This window comes from Pollicipes pollicipes, unplaced genomic scaffold (genome assembly GCF_011947565.3).
Source record: "Pollicipes pollicipes isolate AB1234 unplaced genomic scaffold, Ppol_2.1 Scaffold_7231;HRSCAF=8579_pilon_pilon_pilon, whole genome shotgun sequence".
NCBI classification, from domain to species: Eukaryota; Metazoa; Arthropoda; class Thecostraca; order Pollicipedomorpha; family Pollicipedidae; genus Pollicipes; species Pollicipes pollicipes.
The window spans coordinates 4584797-4612180 of NW_023597034.1; the positions used below are offsets into that span (position 1 = coordinate 4584797).

Sequence of the window (27384 nt, forward strand, 5' to 3'; positions counted from 1 at the left end):
GACAGATCTGATGGTTGTGATTTCAGCTGACCACAGAGCCTTTCTTCGCATAGCTGGATCCCGTCTTTAAAAAAATTGCATGTACAGGGCGGGCTAGAAAATAGCAAACTCGAGTACGAATGGATGTGAAATCACATTACATCCGCACCATTTCTGCTGTTCTAGGCGCGTTTTTGGCAATTAGAGCAAGGCCGCATAATAATTACGGGAAACATTTCCACTTTTGTCAGTGTGACTATATTGACATTGCACGCACATAGGACATCTGATAGCACCAAACATTCGCACCGGACGTCCGCCCTCATATGCGTAAATAATTGGCCAACCCGTTGAGCTGTCCCTCTCATAGAAAAAACGCTCGGTGAGGGTTGATCGTTTACTGATCGAAACTGAAGCACGTCAAAATACTCTGGCAACTGGCAGTTGGTACATCATCGGCCAGTTAGAAGCTGAATGCCGACACCTAGCAATCCATCCGCAGCGCCCCATCTGACGGCGTCGCATAGATAAGCTCGTGCTACAATGTTTTGGCCGGGCGGGGCCGCCGCACCCCACCGCCCGCGCCACTCCCGGGCGCTGCGCACCAGCACGTGCACGAGGCGGCCGGCACGCGCGAGGGCCGCGGCCGCTCAGCACGTGCGTCACAGTCGGAGGACCAGGGCCCCGACCGAGTGTGACCTCCTCACACGAACACAAACGGCACCACCCGCCGGCCCGTCCGCACGCTAAACCTACAGCACGTTAGTCAAGCGCTTACATTTCGCACCGCAAGGCGGCGGCAGTGTTGGCGGTACGAGAAAGAGGGGGAGGGGAGGTCACCGTGAGAGCGTTCCTGACCGGCCGCTCCGGATTGCTGAGCGCGGTCGGCGACTGGCAGTGTTGGCAGCGTCTCGGAGTGACTAGAGCCGCGGCGGAGGGGACGAACGAGAACCGGGCGCCGCAGGCGGCTGCGGGTTTGTACGGTCCGACCCGGGCCGGCGGCCGCGCGCGCGCGCTATCACAGCGGCCGCTCAGGCGCCGCGGATGCACACCTGGCAGCGCGACACGCGCGAGCGCAGGTTGCCCCGCCTTGAGCGTGGCGCTGCGCGGCCGGCCAAACTGCTCGTCGTCGTCGATGGTAGCCAGCCAGAAGGAGAACTTGTTGGCGAAGTAGTGGCAAGAGCCGCGCGCGCCGCTGCACTCGATGAAGGGCGTGGCACGGAAGTCCTCCAGGCAGGAGCCGGGCGAGGAGAGCGACTGGCCGCCGCCCTCGGCGCCGGCCGCCGTGTGCTGCCGGGCGCGGTCACGACGTGTCAGGGCGTGTCATGATGTGTCGGCGCCCAGGGCGTAGGTCGAGACGCTCGCGGCGCACGGCAGTAAGCACATACACTTGAGGAAAAGTTATCAACAGCGCGATTAAAAATCGGAAAAATCGATTCAGTACTGAATGCATCAACCGTTGTGCTCAAGCTAAGAGCAGCTGCAAATATCCATAAAGGGTACAGATTCTAGATATCCATGGCCGGCGCTCACCATGGCGAACGAGTATCCAATCCATATACCGTCCCAGCCTTGCGGACACTCGGGAATGTTCAGAGACTGGCTGTGTACGGCCATGACGTTAGAGGGCGCTTCGCACACCACACATCTGAAACAGAGCCGCCGCAGGTCAGGCATACTGACACAACAGGTCAGACTCACTGCCGACACGCCTCGCACACCACGCATCTGAAACAGAGCCGCCGCAAGTCAGGCATACTGACACGACAGGTCAGACTCACTGCCGACACGCCTCGTACACCACGCATCTGAAACAGAGCCGCCGCAAGTCAGGCATACTGACGCGACAGGTCAGACTCACTGCTGACACGCCTCGTACACCACGCATCTGGAACAGGGCCGCCGCAGGTCAGGCATACTGACACGACAGGTCAGACTCACTGCCGACACGCCTCGCACACCACGCATCTGAAACAGAGCCGCCGCAGGTCAGGCATGCTGACACGACAGGTCAGACTCACTGCCGACACGCCTCGCACACCACGCATCTGAAACAGAGCCGCCGCAAGTCAGGCATACTGACACAACAGGTCAGACTCACTGCCGACACGCCTCGCACACCACGCATCTGAAACAGAGCCGCCGCAAGTCAGGCATACTGACACAACAGGTCAGACTCACTGCCGACACGCCTCGCACACCACGCATCTGAAACAGAGCCGCCGCAGGTCAGGCGTACTGACACGACAGGTCAGACTCACTGCCGACACGCCTCGCACACCACGCATCTGAAACAGAGCCGCCGCAGGTCAGGCGTTCTGACACGACAGGTCAGACTCACTGCCGACACGCCTCGCACCACCACGCATCTGAAACAGAGCCGCCGCAGGTCAGGCGTACTGACACAACAGGTTAGACACACCGCCAATACGCCTCGGAGTCAATGCAGAGATTTCCTGGGCGACACACACCATCACACATTACGGCGAGCATACGCTAGCTAGCCGTACATTTCTCATGACGTCAAATATAAAATACCCCATGAGACCAAGCCGGCCCTAGAAATAAAACGGGACAAGCGGAAATTGTCCAACGGCTATGCAGAGCTTATGCAGAGCTTATCCAAATGCTGCTGCATGCACAAAATGCATGTCCAAACAGCAGTAATGAAGAGCACCCCTCGTTGATTTCACGGTCAGCTGCACGCGGCGTGACCGACCCTGAGAGGTCACTGACCTGGAGATGTACTCGCGAATGGCAGTGTTGGACACAGGCATCATCGGGATGGGCGCGTTGGTAGACAGCCAGTAGGACTTGTCGTTGCGGCTGGCGTAGTTACAGACGTTGTTCATATCGCAGAACATGAACGGCATGGTACTGAAGCGTTTCACACAGGAACCGGCGAAGCCTGCGAACATGGGCAGGAGGTGTGAACAAAACAGGAGGCACAGGACACGTCTCGGGCGATTCGTGAACTCAAATTTGGACTCCGGTGAAGCGTCTGTGAACATCAGGTCATCAGGGAAAATATGTCGCACTTCCTGGCGCCCCGCGTCTGCGTGTATATTTACTCAAAGCAGTTTTTGCCCGTCTAGACACTTTTTTGTTCGTGGCCGCTTGAAGCTATCATCGCCAGTTCTCCTTTTTTGTCACTCGGTCTATTTTCTCCTGCCAAAGTTTACACGCCAGGCCTTCAGACCCGTTCAAGCTTCCTCGCCCGCCCCCACGCCAGCACTCTCCAAGCACTCCGGCGCCAGAGGGAGCCCGCGGCTGCCCTCCCACCACCTGGGTCGGAGCCGCCGCCCGCATCCATCCCGCCACCTACCGAGGTCCTGGTGGTGTGCCTTCTCGTTGCCTTCGATGTAGAGCAGCGAGTAGCCGTCCCAGAGTCGGATGTGGCCGGGCTCGCAGCGCGGCACGCTCGAAGTCTGGCTGTGACGCACCAGCAGAATGCCGGTCAAGTAGTCCGGGGAGGCCGAGCACTCCAGGCCCGGGTCACCCTTCTCGCCGGGCGCGCCCTGGCTGCCCTGCGGCACAGCGGCGGGCGCCGGTTGGTGGAGTTGTGCAGCGTGCGGCTGGTGATAGCGACCATAATTTCGGGCGGAATGGAAGAAATGGGGCGCACTTCTTCCAGCAGGGATGCGCTCGTGTTTACGGGTGGCAGCGCAGAGGTGTTACAGGCACGGAATTGTTAGCCTGCATTCACGGCTGTGTCTGCTGACAGGTCGGCGATCATGTGCAATCACCTGCAATTGTTTGATTAATTGCAACGCAGATACCAGGGGACAAAAAGGTCCAAGAACAATGCAGCACAAAAATACATTGAAACAACGGCTGCCACTTATTTGCTAGCACGATCAAAATGGCACACATCGTCGAGCTTCCATTGCCTATACAGCACCACGCGCCAGTTTGTCCACCCACCGGGTAGCCTGTCAGCCCGTCTAGACCGGGCTCTCCCTTGGGCCCGTCAGCGCCGGGCAGTCCGGGCAGGCCGTCCTGGCCGGGCAGGCCCAGGTCACCCTTCTGGCCGGGCAGGCCGGCCGGTCCGTCCTGACCGGGCAGGCCGGGCGGGCCGTCGCGGCCGGGCAGGCCCCGCAGGCCCTGATCGCCCTTCTCGCCGGGCTGGCCACTGCGGGCCGCCTCGCCCTTCTCGCCGCGCAGTCCGGCGGGGCCGACGGGGCCGGGCAGGCCGGGCTGGCCGTCCAGGCCGCGCTCGCCCTGCAAGCCCGGCCGACCGGACGCACCGTCCAGGCCCCGCTCGCCCTTCTCGCCCGGGAAGCCGGCCAAGCCGTCCTGGCCGTTGGCGCCTGCCGAGAAATGGCGAGTGAAGAAGGACGGGGTCGGCAAGGTGTACGTGTTTTAGGTGTTGTGATGAAGAACTGCACTAACTGCATTTCCGATACGTTCGATCTTTCACCCTTTGCAAAGGTATGTGCGACATGAAAGGGTAATCTCAATGCAGCTAGTAAGAAAAACGAGGCGTAGATCCATGAACAAATACGCACAAAAAGGAGAAGACATGACAAAATCGCTAGCACTGTATGTGTTGAGAAGCCTTCGTGCACAGATCAATTGAAAGGCACGCCTAATGTGCTGCAGGTTTTTTCGGCGTAACTCACCTGGCAGTCCCTGATCACCCTTCTCTCCGGGGGTTCCCGGAACACCAGGCAGGCCACGGTCTCCCTTGAGACCGGGGAGGCCGGCCGGGCCGCGGAAGCCAACTTGGCCGGGCCGGCCGTCCTCGCCGTCCAGGCCGGACACGCCCGGCAGGCCACTGTCACCCTTCTCGCCCTGCGGTCCGACTGGGCCGAGCGGGCCCGGTTGGCCGCGCAGGCCCGGCAGGCCCACGAAGCCCTTGTCGCCCTTGTCGCCCGGGACGCCCGGCGCGCCCGGCCGGCCGTTCTTCCCGGGCATACCGGGCAAGCCCTTCTCGCCAGGGATGCCGACCCCGGGCACGCCTTCGGGACCGACCGGTCCCTGGTCACCCTTTTGGCCGGGCAGGCCGTCCAGGCCGGGCAGGCCCTGCTGGCCCGCGAAGCCGCGGTCACCCTTGTCGCCGTCGGGGCCCTCAGCACCAGGCGGGCCCGGGAAGCCCGGCTGACCCGTCTCGCCCTCGCGACCCTCGAGGCCTCGGTCGCCCTTGGCACCGGGCACGCCCGGCCGACCAGGCAGGCCGGCGTCGCCCTTCTGGCCGGACAGACCCGGCACGCCTGGCAGACCGACGGGACCTGCAGCGACGCGAGTTAAATGTCAGCGGACAGGGTGCAAACCAGCGTACACTGCTCCACACCCAAGTGCACGTCACCGCGGTTGAGAACGGTGCGGCATTCGTTCGTTTTATTCGGAGCACTGCGACTCTTAAACCTGGAGCGAACACCTTCACACAAACAGCACGGATGCAACGCATATGTAAGTGTTATTAAACAACCTCGCCAACGTACCGACTGTGCAGTACATTGCACTCGTTGGATGCATGAAGCGCATTTTTGGTTACGCAAATAACCAGATGCTACAAGGCATATCGCAAACAAGCGCGCTCCTATCTGGGAGCGTTCAACCCACCTTCCGGTCCTTCTTCGCCCTTTTCGCCGTCGAGGCCGGGGAAGCCCGGGTTGCCCTTCTCTCCCTCAGCACCAGGCCGACCGGGCAGACCCACCGGGCCACTGTCACCCTTTTGGCCTGGCCGGCCGTCGAGGCCGGGCCTGCCCGGTACGCCGGGCGGGCCCGGGAACGCCTGAGGCGGCCCAACGCAAAAGCAGTGTCAGGACGCGGACACCGTGTTTGTCACAGAATGGCATTCATCGATGACAACAGTCTTGCTATGCATGGTAAAAAAGCTTGGGCATGTCACATCGTCTCCAGTTTTTACTGTATTTAACGAAGCAAAAAGCAGCCTGAGAAACGGTGCATGTCTCTGACAATTATTTTGATGTCGGGTTGACGTTAACAAGCAAGATACGCACCCTTTCTCCCTTCATTCCGGGGAATCCAGGCAGACCGGATTCTCCCTTCTGCCCGGGCAGGCCGTCTTGGGCGGGCAGGCCGTCTGGACCGCGGTCTCCCTTCAGTCCGGGCAGGCCCGGCGCGCCGAAGCCGGTGTCTCCCTTCTGTCCCTCGCGACCGGGTGCGCCGGGCAGGCCGTCAAGACCAGGTGAGCCGCGCGCGCCGGGCAAGCCTGGCTGCCCGGCTTCGCCCTTCTCCGAGGCGCTGCCCGCGTTGCCCTTCTCGCCGGAGAAGCCGGGCCGGCCGAGGTCTCCCTTTTCGCCAGGGAAGCCTCGCTGGCCGGGCTGGCCGGGCAGGCCGGGGCGACCCGCCTCGCCTTTGGTGCCGGGCAGGCCGTCCATGCCAGGCAGGCCCGGCTGGCCGGACGGTCCCACGGGCCCGGGCAGGCCGGCATCGCCCTTCTGCCCGGGCAGCCCGGGCAGGCCGTCCTGGCCGGGCAGGCCGGGGCCGCCGTCCTGGCCGTCGCGACCCAGCACGCCCTTCATGCCCGGCAAGCCCGGCAGACCGGCCTGGCCCTTCGGTCCCGGGAAGCCGGGCAGGCCAGGGCGACCGTCGTCTCCCGGCAAACCGGGCTCCCCTGGGGGCGCGGGTGGGTCAGCGTCAGCAGCCGACAGGGCACACATAAGTCACCAGGCAAACTCGGCCACCGAATCACGCTGGGAAGTAACGCCGGACTGGACAGAATAGTTACGCAAACACAAACAGCACAAGAAGGTGCAGACGTGCCACTGACATAATACATGAAGCCACGAGGGGGCCATCTAGCAGTGTTGCCTTCAAGCGAGAGCGCTCACCCTTGATTCCGTCGATTCCCGGCGCACCAGCGACGCCCTGAGGTCCGTCCGGCCCCGGCAGGCCGGGGCTGCCCTTTTCGCCGTCTCGGCCGGGCGATCCGTCCAAACCAGGTATGCCGGACTCGCCTTTGAGGCCGGGGAATCCGGGCTGGCCGGCTCGCCTGGGAAGCCCTGCTGTCCGAGAAGGCCAGGCGGACCGAAGTCACCCTTGAGGCCGGGCAGGCCGGGCAGGCCGGGCGGGCCGGGCATGGGCAGACCGGCGTCACCCTTCTCGCCAACGGCGCCGTTCTGGCCGACCCGACAGGGCAGGCCGTCCTGACCGCGCTCGCCGGGGAGGCCGACCCTGCCCAGGTCGCCCTTGTCGCCGCGGGGACCGGGCAGGCCGCGTGGCCCGGTGGGGCCCGGCGGGCCCACCGGACCCATCTCGCCGTCGCGGCCCGGCAGGCCCAGCTGACCCTTGTCGCCGCGTTCGCCCGGCAGACCCGGCAGACCGTCCGGGCCCCGGTCGCCCTTCTGTCCCGCCGCGCCCTTGATCAGGGGCAGCGCCCCGTCCAGACGTCCTGGGGAGTCGGGTGGCGTTGGGGGGTTACTGTGCCATGGACAAGAGACATGGCGAGACGGTCCAATGGCGGTCGGTGGCGATCATATTTTTCAATGTCAGAGACATGGAAGTTTGCTAAAAAAAGTTCATAAATAACATCACACAATACAACAAACACCAAATAAACATTAAAGCAAACATGATCCCGAAACACTGTTTATCAATGGACCGCGGATGGCGCCTTTGATCTGAGTTCAGAATAAGCCACAAGAAGGGATACAAGGGCCCGCTGGTTATGTTTGAAGCAGATACAGGGCATTGCGGCTGCAGTGACAATTATGCAACATGATAACTTGCACAGCGAATTAGCCACGTAGGACTGCCTGGTGTTTTTCATCTCACGTAATAGCCAACCAAAGTGTTAAAACTTGTGACATACTGTGACGAAGCTGCAGGGGTCGTAGACCCCCGCCTATGTCGGCGTCAGGCATGGCCGCCGACACTGAGCGCACCCCCGGCGATGTCTCCCCGTCTGTCGCGCTCACCGGGCTCTCCCTTGGCGCCCTTGGTGCCGGAGGCGCCCTTGCCGCCGCGCAGGCCCGACTCGCCCGGCCGGCCGGGCTCGCCCTTGATGGCCAGCCCGTCGAGTCCGTCGATGCCGGGCCGGCCGTCCCTGCCGCGCTCGCCCGGGAAGCCGCGCGAGCCCTTGTCGCCCTTGGCGCCGGGCAGGCCAGGCTGGCCGGGCCTGCCGCTGAGGCCTGGCTCGCCGGCCGGTCCGCTCAGGCCCGGCAGGCCCGGCAGGCCGAAGTCGCCCTTGTCGCCCTTCGCTCCCGTCACCAGGCTGCCCGGCACGAACGCGTCGCGTCCTTTCTCGCCGGGGAGGCCGGGCTGGCCCGGCAGGCCAGCCTCACCCTGGATGAAAGGGAAGGCGGTCGGCGGAGGCAATGGCAGGCACGAGGTCGTGTTTTTTGCTTTTAATACGTTAGCTGATGACGTTGATCAACTTGTAAGCGACACATGACATTCACTGTACACGGGTCGGGGTATCAGTACATTCTCCTTGCCTGTCTTTACTGATTGGGTCGAGCATCCATACAAGTGAATAAATCAATGACTGAGCGAACTTGCGTTTTTCAACACGCTCTTACCTTGCGTTACATTACACTATTACATTATGCATTACCCCGCACCTATATTTCCCCACCTGTAGCTGCCCATTCCATCAATTCCCCTCCCCCTACGAAGAGGTCTAGTACTCTGTCTGGAAGCCTGGCACTCGGCGCACGCCGGGAGCAGCCTCTCACCTCCTTGCCGGGGTTGCCAGTGGCACCGGGCAGCCCGTCCTCGCCGGCCAAGCCAGGGAAGCCGGGCGGACCCTCGGGCCCGCGCAGTCCGGCCGGGCCGGGCAGGCCGTCCAGCCCCGCCTCGCCCTTCTCGCCGACCGGGCACTGCAGGCACTGGTCGCACTGGCCCCCCGAGTCGCCCTTGAGGCCGGGCAGGCCAGGGAAGCCGGCGCGACCCGGCTGGCCGTCACGCCCCGGCTCGCCTGGCCGGCCCGGCGCGCCCGTCTCGCCAGGGATGCCGTCCGTGGTATTGCCCGGCGCGCCCGGCGAACCGGTGTAGCCGCGCTCTCCCTTCTGGCCCGGCTGGCCGTCGCGGCCCGGCACGCCGTCCAGACCGGGGGTCCCTGCGGCGGCGCGGCACGACGCGGCGTCACACAGGCGGCGCGCGAAACACGTCACACGCGCGTCAGTAGACAGCGGCAGGCGGCGCGGAACAGGCTGAGCGGCACTGGAAATCGTCACCAAGAGCACAGGAGTTGGTCTTAAGTAGCAGAGAAAAGAGATACAAGATAGAAGATAAATAAGTAAATAGAAGCTAAAAAAGGGTCACAAAACTTGCACAAAGAAAGCACGTGGAGACCAGGACAACACTTGTCACAAGAATAGCCAAGCAGAAGACAAGAACGGTAGCAGCAAGGCACCGAACAATAGACCAGAAGGCATCGCTAAACGTAGGCAACATTTACATACTCATCCCTACACCCATACCGATATTTGCGCATACCCGTCAACACGTCGGCTAGCTTCACCCACCATTATGGAGACGCCCTTGATGCCAGCCTGTCCGGGTCGCCCGGGCGGACCGCGCTGACCGGGCAGGCCGGGCGGTCCCTGAGGCCCCTCCAAGCCGTCACGGCCGGCCACACCCTTGTCGCCCTTCTGACCGGGCAGGCCCTCAGGTCCGGGCAGGCCGGGCAGACCGACGCCGCCGGCGGGACCGATCGGACCCCGCTCGCCCGTCCGGCCCGGGAAGCCGTCCTCGCCTGAGGCCGAGACGCCACCACGCTTGTCACGCAATCAGCGGCGAGCACGGGACAGGGCTGAAGCTCAGCTTCACACATGTTTGCCAGTCTGCTCCTCAGACGGCATCGCTATCGCCCGTCACTCTCTAAGCTGGTTGGGTTTGCTATTTCCGGATCCAGTTCTTTGTCTGCCCTGTTTCCCGTCTCTTCACTCTTGTGATTCCTTCGAACTAAGGTCAGAGAGGCCGTGAACATCCTGTGACGCGCGCGCCTTGCCCAGAGCTACCGTGATTTATCGATGCAGTTGAGTACAGGTGGGCAAGTTGGTGGGGAAGCGACACCATGATTCTAAGACGACTATTTATACGCAGCGTTCATAGGCGACATGGTTAAGCTCCGACACATAAGGGGTTCGAGCCCCTCCCCTCACATGGAGCACCCCGCCGGCGCCGGCGAGCCGGAGCAGTGCCGGTCTCCCGCTGCCCCCCTCACCTCTGGCGCCGGGCTGGCCGGAGAAGCCGCGGTCGCCCTTCTCGCCCTGCGGCCCACCGGGGCCGCCGCCGGGCGCGCCGCGCGGACCCGTCAGACCCTTCTCGCCGTCCCGGCCGTCCGGGCCCGGCTCGCCCTTGGCGCCAGACCGGCCCTCCAGGCCGTCCAGACCCGGTATGCCCTGGTCGCCCTTGAATCCGTTCGGTCCCGGCGGACCCGGCAGGCCCTCCTTGCCCTGCGGACCCAGGCGCGTAGAGCTACACCTTCTGATGGCCTTCTTCGGCCCCGGTGTATTGATCGTAAAGCTGCTCACTTCCGTTACCTTGCTGGTGGTCGTAATTTAGGAGAATGCTTCAGACGGGGCAAATTGTGCGATATGCGGAAGCAGGATCTATGAATCGCAGATTTGACATGTTTATTTAAAGATGCATGCATGGAAGATAATCCATGGGCGTACTCCGAGAAGCTGCAAAGCGCCTCGTAGATCCAAACCTCACAGCCTACATCTCAAAGGAATGCCTCTTATGCTCATCGCAAGTTCTCATTCTACACCAACAAAGCAGCTAAGGACAGCGCTGCATACGTCAACCAGGCGACGCAGATACCGCCACGCACAGATAGTTCCGCTTCTGACAGGCAGTTTGTCGCACGAAACGCACTTACCCTGGGTCCGGGCGGGCCGGGCAGTCCCTTCTCTCCCTCCATGCCGAGCTGGCCTTGGGGACCGGGCAAGCCGTCCCGGCCGCTGGGACCGGCGGGGCCAGCCATACCCGGCTCACCCTGCGGCCGGGTCACAGGTCAGAGGTCAAAGATCATACGGCAAAGGCCACACGTCAAGCGTCAGAGATCACGGATCCCAGGCCACGGTTCAGTCGCTACGAACTAGAGGTCTTGAATTACGAAAATAGCAGTGGTCAAGGACATGGCAAAAGCTAGAGGTCTGAGGTGCCTTGAGCAGGTCAGAGGACACGGCCAGGCCACAGGTCAAAGGTCACAGACATGACACGAATAGGAGTGGTCGCAGCGGATCACGGGTCAGAAGGCACGCGTGTGTCGGACGCGTGAGGTCACTCGGGGGTTGCTTGGGTCAGAGGTCGCTGGTCATGAGGAGGTGAGCGCTAAACAGTTACATTCACATCATGGATCGCTGATAGATAATGGGTTGACATTGTCGGACGGACCGCATATGGAGGAGAAGTCAGGCACGAGACATACCGTACTACAACATATATATATATATATATATATATATATATATATATATGAATATCTGTTTTTGTGTGTAAAAATAGATGTACGCAATGAAAAACACATATTTTTTGCTTATTTACCCCATCCAATGCAGTCGTTCACCTAGCTGTATTCAACGACATATGCCAAACAAGTCCATAAGAAATTGTAGGCATCACAAGGTACGATAAAACAGAGTGGTAAGCTACGAGTAATTTGCACAATGATTCATTGATTCTGTATGCCAATTACTTCGCTAAAATAAGAGCGCTGCAGCCATAGGGTAATGCTTCATTCACTAGCATTATACACTTTATAACTCGGTCTTGGAAATGTTTGCAACACGCTGATCTATTATATTTAGTACCGGCATGAAGTGAAGCATAAAAGCATGTCTTACCTCCATTCAGAGAGACCTGTTGAACATGAAACAAATGCAGAAGTTAGTGCGTGCGCAAGCAATTGGGCTAAGAGTTTAGTAGAAGCTCTGGTGAAAGCAAGCAACGCACAAACGCTCATGTAAACACGACGCACTGGAGGCCGCGTGATTCCCCGCCGGAGATGAGAACAGTTTATTTGGTCAACTTTGGGACAATGTCTTCCAGAAGTAGACGGAAGTAGTTAAGTTCCGCCAGCACATGGTAGACATCACATCGCGCTCTGTGTCCACCGCATAATTTTGTACTAGAAAAGATTCCTGGCCGTCACTCAGATATGATTCTATATGCTCTAAGAATACACTCAAGCTAGCATCACGTGGACAACGAGTTGTTTAGTGGTGTAGCACCCGTTGTTTAATGGTGTTACAGCACGTTCAACGATCGTTCGTTCCTTTTTCGAACCTGAAATAGCAAATAGAAAGAGGCACTGCCGGATCATGGCACTAAGTTACAACCGGGCAAGGAAAAGCTGCAAGCTAGGTGCCTGCAATGTTACAACCTACGACGCCGGGATACCCGGAGATCCCACGCCATGGAAAGGCAGCGAAATCCCGACATCGCCATACCAACCCCTCACGAGCGCGAGACGCGCCATTTACGCAAAACGCATAAACGCAAGACACACGTTTACCGTCGATTTGCGCACCATTTACGCCTGCCTGCGCAGTTCCGTTGGCTGAAGACCCCATTATTTCTAGCCAACTTTACCGCGCGCTTGATTCTTCAGCATAAGCATAATGCTAAGAAAAAGTAAGGGGAACCGGCGAATTTCGCTGCTTTTACCCGGAAAATATTCCATTTAAGAGCCGAGACATGATCTCAAATGATAGCGTTCCTCTCACCAGCAGCATCCAGGGGCCTCGCTGGAATTAGCATGCTGAGGTGCTTACAATTTTCACGTTTTATATAATTGCACCATTCGGACGGAATCAAAGCGAGACATACGTCTACAAGCCGGGGTGCACGCGTTGATGCATAGGGCGAAAATAGACACAAAACTTGAGGTGAAAGATCACACGGTACGCGGCGTTGCGCAGGTTTATATGCATGTGGGTAAGACTATGTAGGACATGCCACATACAAACATTAACAACATACTACCACAGCAATGTAGTCAGGCATAACAGGTGCGAGACATGTACGAAAACTGTCTTGGAGCTACGGGAAATGTCTTGGAGCTACGGGGCAATACAAGGCAAAGTGGCATAAAGCAGCTGCAAGCCAATACCAAGCTATAGAACACATCACCGCGACACCGACCGCCGCTTAATCTAGGCAAGTCCACGGCCTTCGCGTCACGGGTGGTGTCGAGTTGACGACGTCGCTCAACAGGTGGCAGTGCGCGCCACTGCCGGCCATGCAGCGGCGGCCGGGCGCCGTCCTCACCTGGGGCCCCGGCAGACCGATCGGGCCGCGCACCACCTGCGTGGTGCAGTTGCGGTCGAGCGGCAGCACGTTGGGCCCGGGCCGCGCCGGCCCGGGCGGGCCGCGCTCGCCCTTCTGGCCGCGCGAGCCTATGATGCCGATGCCCATCTCACCCTTCAGGCCCTGCAGGCCGGACCGGCCTGGCACGCCCTGGCCACACAGAGCGGGCAGCGGCGGTTAGTGGCGCCCGCAGCGGCCCCGTTAGAGGCCCCGGTTAGGCGGCCCCGGTTGACGGGCCCCGCAGGCTGCGAGGCCGGCTCCGGACGCGGAGTGGCGAGTTAGCCGCCACTCCGCTGGGCCACGGCGCAACCGGTTAGTAAACCCCGCTGTTTCTGCTGCTGCCGCGTCTCACACCGCCACCGCAGCAGCTGCCAGCGGATCCTGCTGCTGCTGCCGCTGCTGCCGCCGTGCCTCCACGCCACGACCAAGCCTGCTGCTGGTTAGTGAACCCCGCTGCTCCCGAGGCTCCACGCAGCGGCCATTAGTGAACCCCGCTGTTGCCGAGGCTCCACACAGGCGCCATTAGTGAACCCTGCTGCCGTCGAGGCTCCACACAGGCGCCATTAGTGAACCCCGCTGTTGCCGAGGCTCCACACAGGCGCCATTAGTGAACCCCGCTGTTGCCGAGGCTCCACGCAGCTGCCATTAGTGAACTCCGCTGCCGTCGAGGCTCCACGCAGCTGCCATTAGTGGACCCTGCTGTTGCCGAGGCTCCACGCAGCACCGTTAGTAAACCCCGCTGTTTCCGAGTAGTCTCCACACAGCTGCCCGTGAGCGGCGCCGCCTCCAGCCGGCCCTCTGGGGCCGGGTTAGTGGCTGACCCGCTGTGCCTGCGCCCGCCATCCGCCCTCACCTTCTGACCGGGGTAGTAGACGGTCACGTTCGGTTCGCGACTAGGGATCCCTGTGCAGTCCGGCCCCACGCAGGGCACGCCGCAGCGGCCGCAGCCCGGCGGACCCGGCGCGCCCGGCTCACCCGGCGGCCCTATTATGCAGACGCTCTCCTCGCCCTTCTGGCCCTGCTGGCCGGGCCGTCCGGGCCGACCCTACAGCAGGCCCCGAGGCGGGTCACGGGGCGGCCGTCATCGCGCCGGCCGGTCGGCTGGACGGCGGTGCCGAAGGCAGGTTGGAGATGAAGGCACAGTTTGATGGGCGTGGGGGGGGGGGGGGCGACACCGTTTGCTGGCGGGCAATACGACGAGACCGACGATCAGGACAAATCCTGAGGTGGTGGAGACGGATGGAAAACAGGCAGGAAAACAGAGCGTGCAGCGTGGGTGACAAGACAACGTCCGTGCAGAGCGGGCCGAACAACATAAACCGCGCACTGGCGCCATTGACGCGCGGTCCGACAGCGGACATTAAACACATGGAAGCATTCGGAAACGGCAACGTCACAGAGAGCTCTGGGAGAGAGGAGAGCCGAAACTCATGCGACGGGTGGTGACGACGGTACTAGGGAGAACAGATGGGGAATATCCTCCACTGCCTTGTCGCGTTGCGCGCCTACTCCCAGCCCCTCTCCAGTGACGCGCTGTCGACTTGCACAGCACACGAGCGTGGCGCCTCAGAACTCTCCACCTCGCACCGCTGTAAGGTCGCAAGCCACGGACGGTAGCCACGGGATCGGGTTTCTCCTCCGACCCTGGCGGTTGCAACCGATCCCTATTGGGTGCGAACGGAGCGGCAGCAGTGAACTGCCTTCAGACGCACGTGGAGCAGGGTCAATTAGTGTGGTACGTAAAGAGGTACTGAAACAAAATGTGCCGGGACAGCCCCTTGCCCATTTCACGCAAGATTCGTGTACCACCCGACAAAGTACCGGTGCACCAGTTACACGTTTGACCGACCAAAATGGCTCCAATCATCGTTCACCTAACACTTTTGCAGCGTTCCCTCGCATCCACACCATGAATCTGGGCCTGCGTCTGCCGCGTCCCTGCCACGCCCCGGCACGTCCCCGCCACGTCCCCGCCACGTCCCAGCACGCCCCAGCACGTCCCGGCGCGTCTCCGGCACGTCCCCGGCCTGGCGGCGCCGCAGAGATCCGCCGTGGCTGACGTCAGAGAGCTGGCGGGGGAGGAAGGGGGCGGAGGGGGCGGCGGGCGTGGCCCTCCGGCCGCTGCGGCCCACATGCGGGCGGGGGCGGCGCCGCCGGACCGCTGTGTATTTGGGTAGGCGGCGTTGCACAAGTGTTGCGGCCGGGATAAACAGACGCCCGTCCGGAGACGGCTGGCGGCCGGGAGCCTGAGGGCAGCGCGATGGAGCGTCTGTAATGTGTGGACCGCACGCCGGGAGGCCGTTGGACGGATGACGGGATGTGGCTGGCGGGGCGGACGCGAACAACCCACGAATGTTGTCCTGGTCGTTCCTTGTTCTTCAGGAGCCATGGTTGCAGCCTCCCTTAACCATTTTGCACTAGCTGCGGTTGGGGGGGGGGGGGGGGGGGGGGCGGGGGGGGGGGGGGCTGACTCTAGGCGTCGTTTAACAGGCGTCAGCAGTAATGGCACAGGCCTTGAGTGGGATTTACATTGAACGCAGCTATTTAACGTTCTTGTTCTTTGGAATGTCCCGGCCGGAAATGGCGTTTGTTACGAGCACTTTGTTTACGAGCAATTGCAATGTGAGTGAGGGTCGCAATAGTGGGTAACTAGTCGGAAAGAACGAAGCACACCACAACTAAAGATTACTGATTGGTAGCTTATGAAATTTGTGGACATCATATTTGTTTTTTCATCACATTTGCGCCCTATTTCATATAAAACCATTGTCCTGCGACTGAACCCAATACTGTTGAAATCATTGCCCTGAACTCGTTGAACTCTATGACTGAACTTGGTTGACTGTGACTGTATCTGCGGTGCAGGATGGGCAAAGTATGCACGTCAGACCTGGCATACATTTTAAACGAGTCGCTTTACCTTATTCTCGCATATCCCTGACACACATCGAGTCCTTACACCGCCGACTCCAGCCACGTCCGCAGCGACACACTGTTCCTAGCTCCACCGACGTCTCCCGAGCGCACGGGTCGGGTCGGGTCGAGCCCAGGTCACTGTGCTTACCGCGGGTCCGCGCGGGCCAACCTCGCCCTTGTCGCCGAACGGGCCGATGGGACCCGGCTGGCCAGGTACGCCTCGCGTGCCGTCCCGGCCGGGCTCGCCCTTCTGGCCGCGGCTGAAGGGCAGCGGCAGGGCGCCCTCGCCCTTCTGACCTGGCGACGGAGGACAACCGTCAGCCGGCGAGTACGCCGGGCAGAGGGGCAGGGGCAGCGGCAGGGCGCCCTCGCCCTTCTGACCTGGCGACGGAGGACAACCGTCAGTCGGCGAGAACGCTGGGTAGAGACAGGGGCAGAGCTGCGGGAAAGATGCAGCGGTGGGCAGAGACTGTAGCCCTGTATGCCAATAAACAGAAGAAATAGCAGTACCTGGTAAAACAAATGTCAACAAATCTGGCAAACACGCACATAAAATATTAATTTCTTTGTCAGCGGTGATTTGAATAGTGGGCATGAGTCTGCACCGACGTCGAGGCGCGAGAAGCTATTTCGTACAAGTAACGCAAGTAAGCAGATAAAAGGCAGAAATGCTGGTAGAACGTACGCTGCCCCATGCAAGAACGCGCTGTACAGAAGGGGTGACGAGGTCAAATTTACGACAATTCCACGACAAATAGATCAAGACTCAACGTGACGGCGCATCAAGATTTGAGGGCAGGGTGGGCGATAAAAAATGCACGTCGCAAAACATTTGCGCTTGACAGCGCATGGATACAGATGGGCGTAATATTCTGCTAGCACCAAATTGGTGTTAAGCGAGGCAGATCAATATTGATGTTAAGGTTTCAGTGTTGTGATTATAACTTCAGCTGCATGTGATAAGCCCCAAAGCAGGTCGGTTACAATTTCATCTCAACCGCCACGCGCCCGCTTGCAGGTCCCAACAAATGGGCGCAAGTTCAACAAGACACCCGCACGACGCCCGAAACTGCGAATCTCCCGGCCGGCCTTTCTAACCATGACTCGCTTCGTTCGCCCCAGGCGAGGTGGCCAACTACGCTGCCGGCGGTGACGCGGCCGCCTCCGCCTCCGCTGCCACCGCCGCCTCATCAGCGCGCGCCAGGCATTCCGCCGCCGCCACCGCCGCCGTCGATGCCGTCGGGACCGCTCCGCCGCCGCCGCCGCCACCGTCGATGCCGTCGATTGCCGTCGGGATCGGTCCGCTGCCGCCGCCGCCGCCGTCGTCGATGCCGTCGGGATCGGTCCGCCGCTGCCGCCGCCACTGTCGATGTCGTCGGGACCACTCCGCCGCCGCCGCCGCCGTCGCCGTCGATGCCGTCGGGATTGCTCCGCCGCCGTCGCTGCCGCCGCCGACGGCCGATCGGCGTGATTGTTTGCCGCTGGCGTAAACAGCGCGCCGGTTCCGGTGTCGCCGGCGGCCAAATATTTACGGCGGCGTCTGAGGAGCCGGCGGCCACCGGCTGGCGGCGGCGCGGCCCGCCTCCCCCGGCTACCGGGCAGAGCTGGGCTCGGCGCGATCCCGTTCTCAACACCGGCTGCGAGCGCGTGCAGGTGGTGACAGGACGTCGAGGATGAAGTGACGTTCGGTGGTGGCTTGGACTTTGGGTGCATCGCGAGACTGAATAACCGGTCGCGTCCGGCCAGACCACGACTGCACGAACTCATCCGCTTGCTTCCGGTGTGATGGCAAAAATAACTTGAATCAGACAAAATCGGGCTGGATCTAGAGCTTGCCTATTGCCTACAGGCCTGCGTAAATAAATCTTCCGCGTGTGATCCCACTTGCTGCCTCACGATAATTTGGCAGAGGGCGGTCTAGGGACGGATGTAGGATTTCAACAGTCCTGAGCTCAGAGGCGCTGGGTGGGCTGTGATCAAAGCTATCGCTGCCACTCCGCCAGCATCGCACCCGGCGTCCCTCACAGGTTTTGGCGCAGCAGCCGTCCGTCCAACTCCTGTCCGAGACCGATTCTGACTCAGCGTTTTGGCGCGACTCGCGTGTTTACCGCCGCCTGGAGCGGGGAGGGTCGCGACCTCGCTCTCTGGCCCGGCCCTCAGGCACGACAGGTCACACTCCAAGGTCACACTCCGAGGTCGCCAGGCGGCCGTGTCACTCCGACCGAGCTGCCAGCCGCGGGCCCGGCACGGATCGGTCCAGAGGCGCGGCCGGCGGCGGCGCCGGGGCGGCCGCGCGCACGCCCAGAGCGTGACGCATGTGTTGCTCCAGTGGCCGATATAGAGATCGCAGGCGGGAGAGATGAGCGGTGCGCGCAGGGTTAGGACGTCAGACGAACGTGCGAATGTCAGTTGATGGTGTGTCGTCAGCGTAGCGATAGGAAGTTATCAACCGGCCCGGGGGTTATTGTGGAATATAAACGGGTTATTTTCTCCGAGACGACCCTTTATTATCCCGTCTTAAGCGTCAACGTGCGGCGGATGCGTGATATTGATAATGATAATGATGTTATGTCCATTGTAAGTATGTACAATGGACATAACATCACGCGTGGATCAATTTCATAACGAGAAATGTCTAAACCAAATCCAGCTGCCTGAAGTGGATACTTTGAGGTCGCAATATGACTGGACGGTAAAGACGTCCAACTTAACCATACCATGGTAAACCAGTTCCTCTGATATATATATATATATATATATATATATATATATATATATATATATATATATATTCAATGTTTTTATGTCTGGAGTTTTCTCTTCACACCGCAGAAATTTTACCGACAGTTTTGACCGTAGAAAAGGCCTGGACGGAAGGCAAGCTAGAAGGCAAGCTGGAAGGCAAGCCCATTTAGTAATACTTTCGTTATGACGGCATTCTAGTTCGCAACGTTACGGAGGGAATTAAAGCAGAAGGTCGATATTTGTGTCCTTCGGATTTGAATGGGGGTGAAAAGCTCTCGTTGGCGCATGGCTGTAGGCTTCTTCTGGCGGGCAACAATGCAATAAGAAATTGAATGTTTTAAAGTTCCAGTGCCTGAAATGTTCCGTCCCTTGTCGGATGTGAGGCATGCGTATGACATTTTTTTTTGGGGGGGGGGCGGGGGCATTTATGGCATCACAAGGCATTTGGCCTCGCTCAAAAGTTTGATTTGCCTCCCGGCATTTCGCAGCTTTTTGGATGTCCTGCTGGTAAGGTCTTGCGGCCAGCGCAGGCTATGCTTCATCGAGTGGTAAAGTCAAAGTGATCACAGTTTTCATTACGTGAGAAACATTTCCACGTATGCTTTCACTAGGTCAAATGTTAACAAGCCGGTCCAGTTCAGAATCAACACCCTAGCTTTGCGAACTTCCGACAGTTTACGACATCATTTGCGGGAACCTCAAACAAACCTCCGAAAGTGGCCGCTTCTTCGCGCCGCGTGCGTGGCTCGAGGCTCGCGCGGCGTCGCCAGCGACCACGCACGATGGGCGGCCGTCCGATACAGGTGCGCGTGTTTATCGGGCCCGGTAAATCTGAACGCCGCCCGTCCGACTGGGCTCAGTAGGGAGCTTGTGGATTGTTTATGCTGCAGCAGGGCGGAAGATGTCCGACTCCAGACGTGCGATGAGTTAGGTCAATAAACTGCAGGTATGCAGGACTCGCATGTGCACGACGGGCCGCTGAAGACAAGCCGGTGGGTGACATGGATTGGTATACGGCACTAGTTTCTTTCGTGTATCATCACCAACCACCAGAAATTCTGAGCATGAACAGCCAATTTCGTCGTAAGCATTGCTTTACTTCATAATGCGTACATCGTTCGGAGCTTGTTTTAACAGCCACCTGACTTGCTGACGGGGGCTGATGGCCAGCGAGCGTTTTTTCCGTCCTCACAAGAAGAGCACCTCAGCTCCGACTCTTTGCGAGGGGTGTACAGAAATAGCACCCCCGTCGCGTGGGTTCAGACACAGCACCGCTGTTCATGGCGGTGGTGCGGGTGTTAGGCTGTGCGCCGGGACACAGCACCGTTGTCAGGTGGCCAGAGACCGTGCAAAGCGATGGTTCGGTGGCATCAGCCTGCCCTCATCACGTCAGCTCAGCTGTGCTCGTGGAAATGGTGGCGGCTCGCGGGCCTAGAATATCCGTACGAAGTTGATCCCCGGTAGTAGGGTGGGCTGTTCCTCGAATGTGATATTCCGCTGGCGTCAAGACTTGGATCGACAGTGTGAACCGGACTCATAGCGACAGTATGACAGACACATTAACTCTGATCGTGGCGACAGTATGACAGACACATAAACTCTGATCGTGGCGACAGTATGACAGACACATAAACTCTGATCGTGGCGACAGTATGACAGACACATAAACACTGATCATAGCAAAAGTATCACAGACACATTAACACTGATCGTGGCGAAAGGATGACAGACACGTACACAGTCGAAGCGTGAGCGTGAAGAGTTCCGATTCACGCCGAGGCTGAGGAAACGACCTAATTTTTTTAGCTACCATAATATGTTATTAGCTCGACTGCGCAGCAAGCTGTCACATTCCCTTCTGATTAACCGCATTGCATTCCATAATCCGTCCAGCGGAGAAAGTGATAAATTACAAAGTTGCCAGCGCGCTAAGTCGCTGCTAAAGAGACCAAAGCTCATCTAAGCCCTTCCCCGGTCCAGTGCTGGGCATCCGAATGGTCTGCAGGTAGCACATAGAGTCACGCATCGACCCTGGCTCGGTGACCGAGGCCCGCACCTCGTCGGCGCCGACGTCGGATGTGGTTCGGTGACCCGGTGCCCTGTGACCGGCTAGGGGACGCGGCTCACCTTTGGTGCCCGGTATACCAGGGAAGCCGGGCGGGCCGATCGGGCCGGCGGTGCCCGGTGCGCCGGGAGATCCCTGCCAAACAGAGCTCAGAGTCGGAGGGGGTCGCTGGAGCCGTGCTGACCGCTCGGCCACAGCTCTGACGGGCACTTGGCCCAGAGATGTGAACAGGGCAGGGGGGACGCTCGGCGGACATCTCTGCTAGGGGCTGAGAGGCCGAGGCACGAAATGCGAATGTAGAGGTGCACAAAAAACCTTTTTCGGCCCCATGTGCAAAATCGACAAGACTGTTTGAGGGCTGCTTTTGACAATTGCTACTCATCATAACTGATCAGCAGTGCGTACATACAAGGGCGTCCTCTTGAGCGGCAGAAACAAGCGCACTTACGTCGCAGATTGCTTGCGCATAGTTCCACATGTTGGTCAAATGGAGCTGTATACAGGTGCGGCATACACACTAGGACCGGTATTGGTTTTGGGAACGTTCAAGTACGACTGCATGCGCTAATAAAACAGTTTTTCGAGTATTCACTGAACATCGTGTTTGTTCAGACTTTTAAGCTATAAGGAATATCCAAACCTTGTTAACTATAAGGTGAATGCGACGAGAAGAAACCTTAGGCTTTGGAACACAAAATAGACATCACAACGGTGGAGGTTTTCAACTAGAGCTAATGCAGAACAAAGGTAAAAATAAAACGAACGCTTGTGCAGTATGGGCTTCAGGTCACTGCGTTATAATGCTATGACACGCCTCTACGCTGTAAAAGTGGTACGCAGCTGATGAAGGCATCGGGCTGCCAAAGGGCCCATGCTGAGGAAAAGGCTGCGGCAACAACCGCATGCCGTGGAGGCCGAGCGGCTGACACGAGTGGGCCGGGCGGCGCGGGCTGGGTGCTCACGTCAGTGCCGTTGCAGCCGTCCAGTCCGGGGAACCCGCGCGGTCCGGCGGGACCCGGCAGGCCCGGGATACCGTTGATGCCGGGGAAGCCCGGCATGCCCATCTTGCCCTGCGGGTAGGTCAGGTGCGGTTACCGCCCCGCTGCCCGGACTCAAGCGACTGCCGACGACAGGCCGGACCTCATCGGGCGTTACACCCGCTCTCTGAGGGAAGGTCCAGCCAGGGCCTGGCGAGGCCCGGCACGTCTTACACTGCGTTGCTAAACATGGATGCGTGCATGAACTGGGCATCCTGCCCGTGTATAAGGTACAACTAAACATGTTCCGGCATCAAATGGATGGATGAAATGGTGAAAGCATACTAAAAGCCACTAGTTCCATTCCTCAGCGCATGGCTTGCACTCCTGCGACTCTCTTAATCGGAAGTTAAACCAGACCTTAAAGTCCAAAGAAGCCGACCCCGCGCGCTCTCCCGCTGTCTCTCACCCGGTCTCCGACCAGGCCTCTGGGCCCCTGCGGACCGCCGTCGCCCTTCAGGCCCTTCGGTCCGGGCAGGCCCTCCATGCCGGGGAAGCCCTGCTGGCCTTTGACCCCAGCCGGTCCCTGGGAGCCAGGGGCGCCCTGAGGGCGCAAGAATCGGTCAGAGGTCAGCGGGGGTCACGGCAGGCAGCGTGACCGGCGCACTCACTTTGAAGCAAGTGTCGAGATCGGTTGCCGGAGGCGCAGCGGTATGCGAAGGCGCTACATTGGCGGCCGGAGCGACCGTCTTTCATACTGCTCGAGGCCTGAGAATAGCCGCAGGCACACGACACACATGGCACGGCACTCCACAACGCGGTACTTCGGCACACGTTGGCGCTAGGTGAGGTGTGTTGGAGCCCCTCCGGAAGGTACGAGTCAACCGCGTTCCGAAGATGTGTGACATCACACCCTGTATCCAAACTCAAATCCAACCAATGACGTGTCGTCAGGACGGGCCACTCGCCCGTTCCCAAAACGTTCACCTGTACCGATGTTCCTGCATACGTTGACAGATGCGTCCTTGAGCAAGCATGCTGTCATACAATCCTTGCGCAGCACCGCACTGGTGGCTCGGCTGGGCACAACAACAACCCATTTGCGACGCAAGTGAACCAGCGACCTCTGTTGCCAAACAGCTTACTGGCCACAACCAGCCGCGACGCAGCCCGTCCATCGCGCGATGCACCGGAGTACATTACAGCTTACCGGTCACAACCAGCCGCGATGCAGCCCGTCCATCGCGCGATGCACCGGAGTACATAACAGCTTACCGGTCACAACCAGCCGCGATGCAGCCCGTCCATCGCGCGATGCCCCGGAGTACATTACAGCTTACCGGTCACAACCAGCCGCGATGCAGCCCGTCCGTCGCACGATGCATCGGAGTACATAACAGCTTACCGGTCACAACCAGCCGCGATGCAGCCCGTCCATCGCACGATGCACCGGAGTACATAACAGCTACCGGTCACAACCAGCCGCGATGCAGCCCGTCCATCGCGCGATGCACCGGAGCACATAACAGCTTACCGGTCACAACCAGCCGCGATGCAGCCCGTCCATCGCGCGATGCACCGGAGCACATAACAGCTTACCGGTCACAACCAGCCGCGATGCAGCCCGTCCATCGCGCGATGCACCGGAGTACATTACAGCTTACCGGTCACAACCAGCCGCGATGCAGCCCGTCCATCGCGCGATGCATCGGAGTACATCACAGCTTGCCGGTCACAACCGGCCGCGATGCAGCCCGTCCATCGCGCGATGCACCGGAGTACATCACAGCTTGCCGGTCACAACCGGCCGCGATGCAGCCCGTCCGTCGCGCGATGCACCGGAGTACATAACAGCTGCATACTTCACCCCTGGCATAGCGCACGGTGCGTCACTGAACCTGAACGACGTCACTGAACGCCTCCGCCCCCACATTGCGTCGCGCGCCTTCCTACTGCACCCTCAGCCCGGCACTTACCCTGCTGCCCTTTTTCGCCGACGCATTTGCAGCCAACCGGCGCCGCAGCCGCCGGCGCCACACTTCTGCGCGGCGCCCGGCGGCCGTGGCTCTACGTCCGTCTGGCCGTCGCGGGTCTGGTAGAAGCCATAGCCGAAGTTGTCGCCCCGGCCGTCCACCGGCGCTGGCCGCGAGTAATCGACCTGCTGAAAACGCAGAGGACGGCGTCCGGTCAGTGGACGGTGCAGATGGACACACGGATGCTGGCGGGGCCCCGGCGGACACGGACGGTTGGACACTGGAGTCCCTGATGCAGTTGCGCAGATCTGCACATGAGTCTCGGATGGACACGGACGGATAGGAAAAACCCTGATCCCCCTCGGCAGAAACACTGCGGACGGTTTCACTGCTTGCTATGTGAGAACTGGAGGCCCCCATGTCGGGCCGGGGGTTATTAATACTTCGTGTATGTGTGATGATGATGATGATTGCAGTTTGAGAGCGTGCCGACTGCGCTGGCCATTTCGCGCCCAGGGGCGCTGCTGAGCGGAGAAGCATCTGTCTTCACGCCCCAACAACAACAACGCCCGACCAATATCCAGCGGGCAACGAACGGCAACACGTCGAAGCGGAGTTACGGTCCGCCGCGGGAAACACACGGCCCCATCAGCCGGCGCCGAGCGAACTCCAATCACGCCATCAGCAGCCGTTCACAACACGCCGACGCCCATCAGAGAGGCCGGCGTCTGGCCGCAGTCCAGTCTGTCGGTCCGGCGCCGGGCCGCCGGCAGCGGACGGCCGAGCCGCGCCCGGGCGGCCGCCGCCGGCCTGTCCTGCTGCACGCCCCCGCCGCCCCCTGCTGACGAGCCGCAGCTGGCGGCTGCCCGAGCGCAGGCCGCCCACGCGGGCCGCTGCGCTCGGCGGCAGTCGTCCGGCACGACCGCGACGCCGTCACCGCCGGCGGTGCCCCCACCCCCCCCCCCCCCCCGCCCGACCGCCCGGGGTGCCTCCCCCGCCGCCGCGGCGAAGGCGGCCTCTTTGAGTACGCAAGGATGGGACGACCAGTCGCGCAACATTAATGTGGTATGTGCGCGCGCGCGTGTGTATGTCGAAATTGCCGATGCTGCAGCCTCCCTTACCTTACATTTTAGCAAGGCCGTATAAATCTTGTGAACAGCAAGGTAACAAATAGGGTTGTTTACCCGTTATCAGTGCGACGACTTTAACTTTTTGTGTTACACGGCCTTCTTCAGCAGTGTACAGCAACGGTTTTAAGGTGCATAAATGTTCGCGTAGCAATGAGTAGTTCAAACCCGGCGTTTGAAACATATTGTCCGAGCTTTCCGAGGGCTTGATTAAGGACCTGGGGTTTTCAGTTTCATTTGTTGTGCAGCCAACGTCCTACGGCGGCGCAGGTGCCGTACTTCGCTTTGTGAATCCAGTCACGAACCCACGGTTATTTTCTGCCAGTTTGCACGGGCCAAACTAAACCAACAGCCTCCCACCGACTATACCCAGGGACTCGCCAACGGCTGCCGTCGAGGCGGTAGGAACAACAAGCTCGTGCTTAAGCCGCTCATGTGCCGGACACCGGCGGCGAGGGCCCGGGGCGTCCGGCAGGCTCTGGGGCGCAGATGAAAGCTGCAGCGGAATCAGGTCACGCCGGCGAGTTTTGTTAAGCTGACGAGCGATGTCTCGGCGTCAGTTTGCGCGATGCAGACTGGGGAGCGCGCTGGTAGTGTGCAGAGTCGCTGACCTCCAGCGTGGTCCGCTCTGGCTGTAACGGGTGGGCTCGAGTGAAGCTTCATGAGGAGGAATGCGGCTCTAAGTAAACGTAAAGCTCGTTGCTTGTTTAACAACTGGCGCCGACGCTCGGTGTTGGCAGCATAGCTTGTCTTCGCAGTCAAAAATGTGCAAAACTCCTCGCTAGATGCGCTGCGAAAAAGTAGGACGTTACGCACTTTCAATGGACTCGAAGGTACCATCTGGCCCGCGACGCGTGCGTATGTATATAGTTTATTACAGACTGCCTCTGGCATGCCACCGCTGGGCAGATACCGTCTCTGACACACGAACTTGTTATCCTTTGGACGCACCGTGACGGCCGGCGCGCTTATCTCATACAAACACTAAGTGGGCCGGGTTTTAGTTCGCTTCTCTGCGATGTGTCAAGGGGCGCTGCCTTGAATTTGACAGCGTTTCTCATAAACAGTGAAATCGCGCGGGAGCGAACGTGCCGATTTCTGGGAACTCGTCGTTAGTGGTCCATGGCCAGCTGAGCTTTCGCGCTGCGGCTCACCTACACACATCGTCAACGTGTGACAATGCAGAGGACGGGGCGACTGTTCCATCCTTTAAAGATAAGACGAGGATAACAACTGGCGGCCCAAAGAAGCAGTGACAGTGAATCTTCTGAAACCAAGGGATGAGGGGAGGTAAGCAAAATTTTCACCTCAACTCTTTCCGTACAACGCCATAGATTTTAAGCCATTTTTCAATGATCAGGCAGCTGTCCCCACATCCCTCTCGTTTTTGCTGTCCATGCAAAAGTGGTCCCTGCAAACAGTGCTGCAATTTCTTTGGAACCAATCGGTTGACGCTTTGTACAATCGACAGTACGACAAATCCACCACTGCCAACTCAATACCGCCAGGCATCCCACCAGTTCGCTGCGCCAAGCACAACACGTCAGCAAGGCAAATCATTATGCACGCCAAACGTAAACAGGCCGCCTCTCGAAAGCCGTTTTTTCCGTTCGGTCTGACGGCATCGCCTTTCTAAGAATATCCTACCCAAGACGCACCGCGGCAGACACCCACAAGCGTCCCCGACCGGCGTCCAAAGGCTGAGATCACCGTGGGCCAGAGCTCCCCCGGCGCCAGAGGTTACTCATCACACCTGCGGCTGTCCGGGTCATTTCCTGGCCGGCGGCGGCCGGCGCGGCGTTCCCGGCGCCCCCGGACGCTGCGGCCCGTTGCGTCAGCGGACGCGCGGTCCGGGCGCCAGTGGACACGGACCCGGACGGCGGTGGTCTGCGGTCCGGACGCCGGCGGGCGGCGCCCGGTCGCCGACCACCGCCTCCAGAATGTAAGCAATGCCGGTGTCAGGTGTCGCTCGCAGTGGCGTGGAGGATTCCGACCCTGCTCTGTGGGCCAGCAGCTGTCACGGCCGACGGCCAGGGCGCTAGCCGCTTGCCAGTCCTCCGCCCCAGCACAACGAACTCGTCCGGCCGACAGCTGCTGCTCGCGGGACTCGGGCCAGAGCGTGGATAGCTTCAAACTTTGTCAGTGGAGTGACGTTATTTCTTTGGAAGGCAGAAGCGTCTGCACGTTTTGCCGAGTAAATATTTACATGCATAAGACGTGTTTTCTTGAAGCACGTTCCAAATTTAGGCGTCATTCTCTATGCACCGGAAAAGTGTTGTCCGTATACGATAACGCGACGTAGGACAGTGGGTTCGGAATGATCCGACGAATCAACTGGCGATCAACGCGTAGTTAGAAACATAGCCAAACGC

The 27384-nt window shown here is 59.8% G+C and overlaps 1 pseudogene; it reads right to left on the minus strand.

The window, feature by feature from the left end:
• Positions 1 to 1010: 1010 nt before the first annotated feature.
• LOC119109280 (collagen alpha-2(IV) chain-like) lies at positions 1011 to 26176 on the minus strand (annotated as a pseudogene).
• Between the last annotated feature and the right edge of the window lie 1208 nt (positions 26177 to 27384).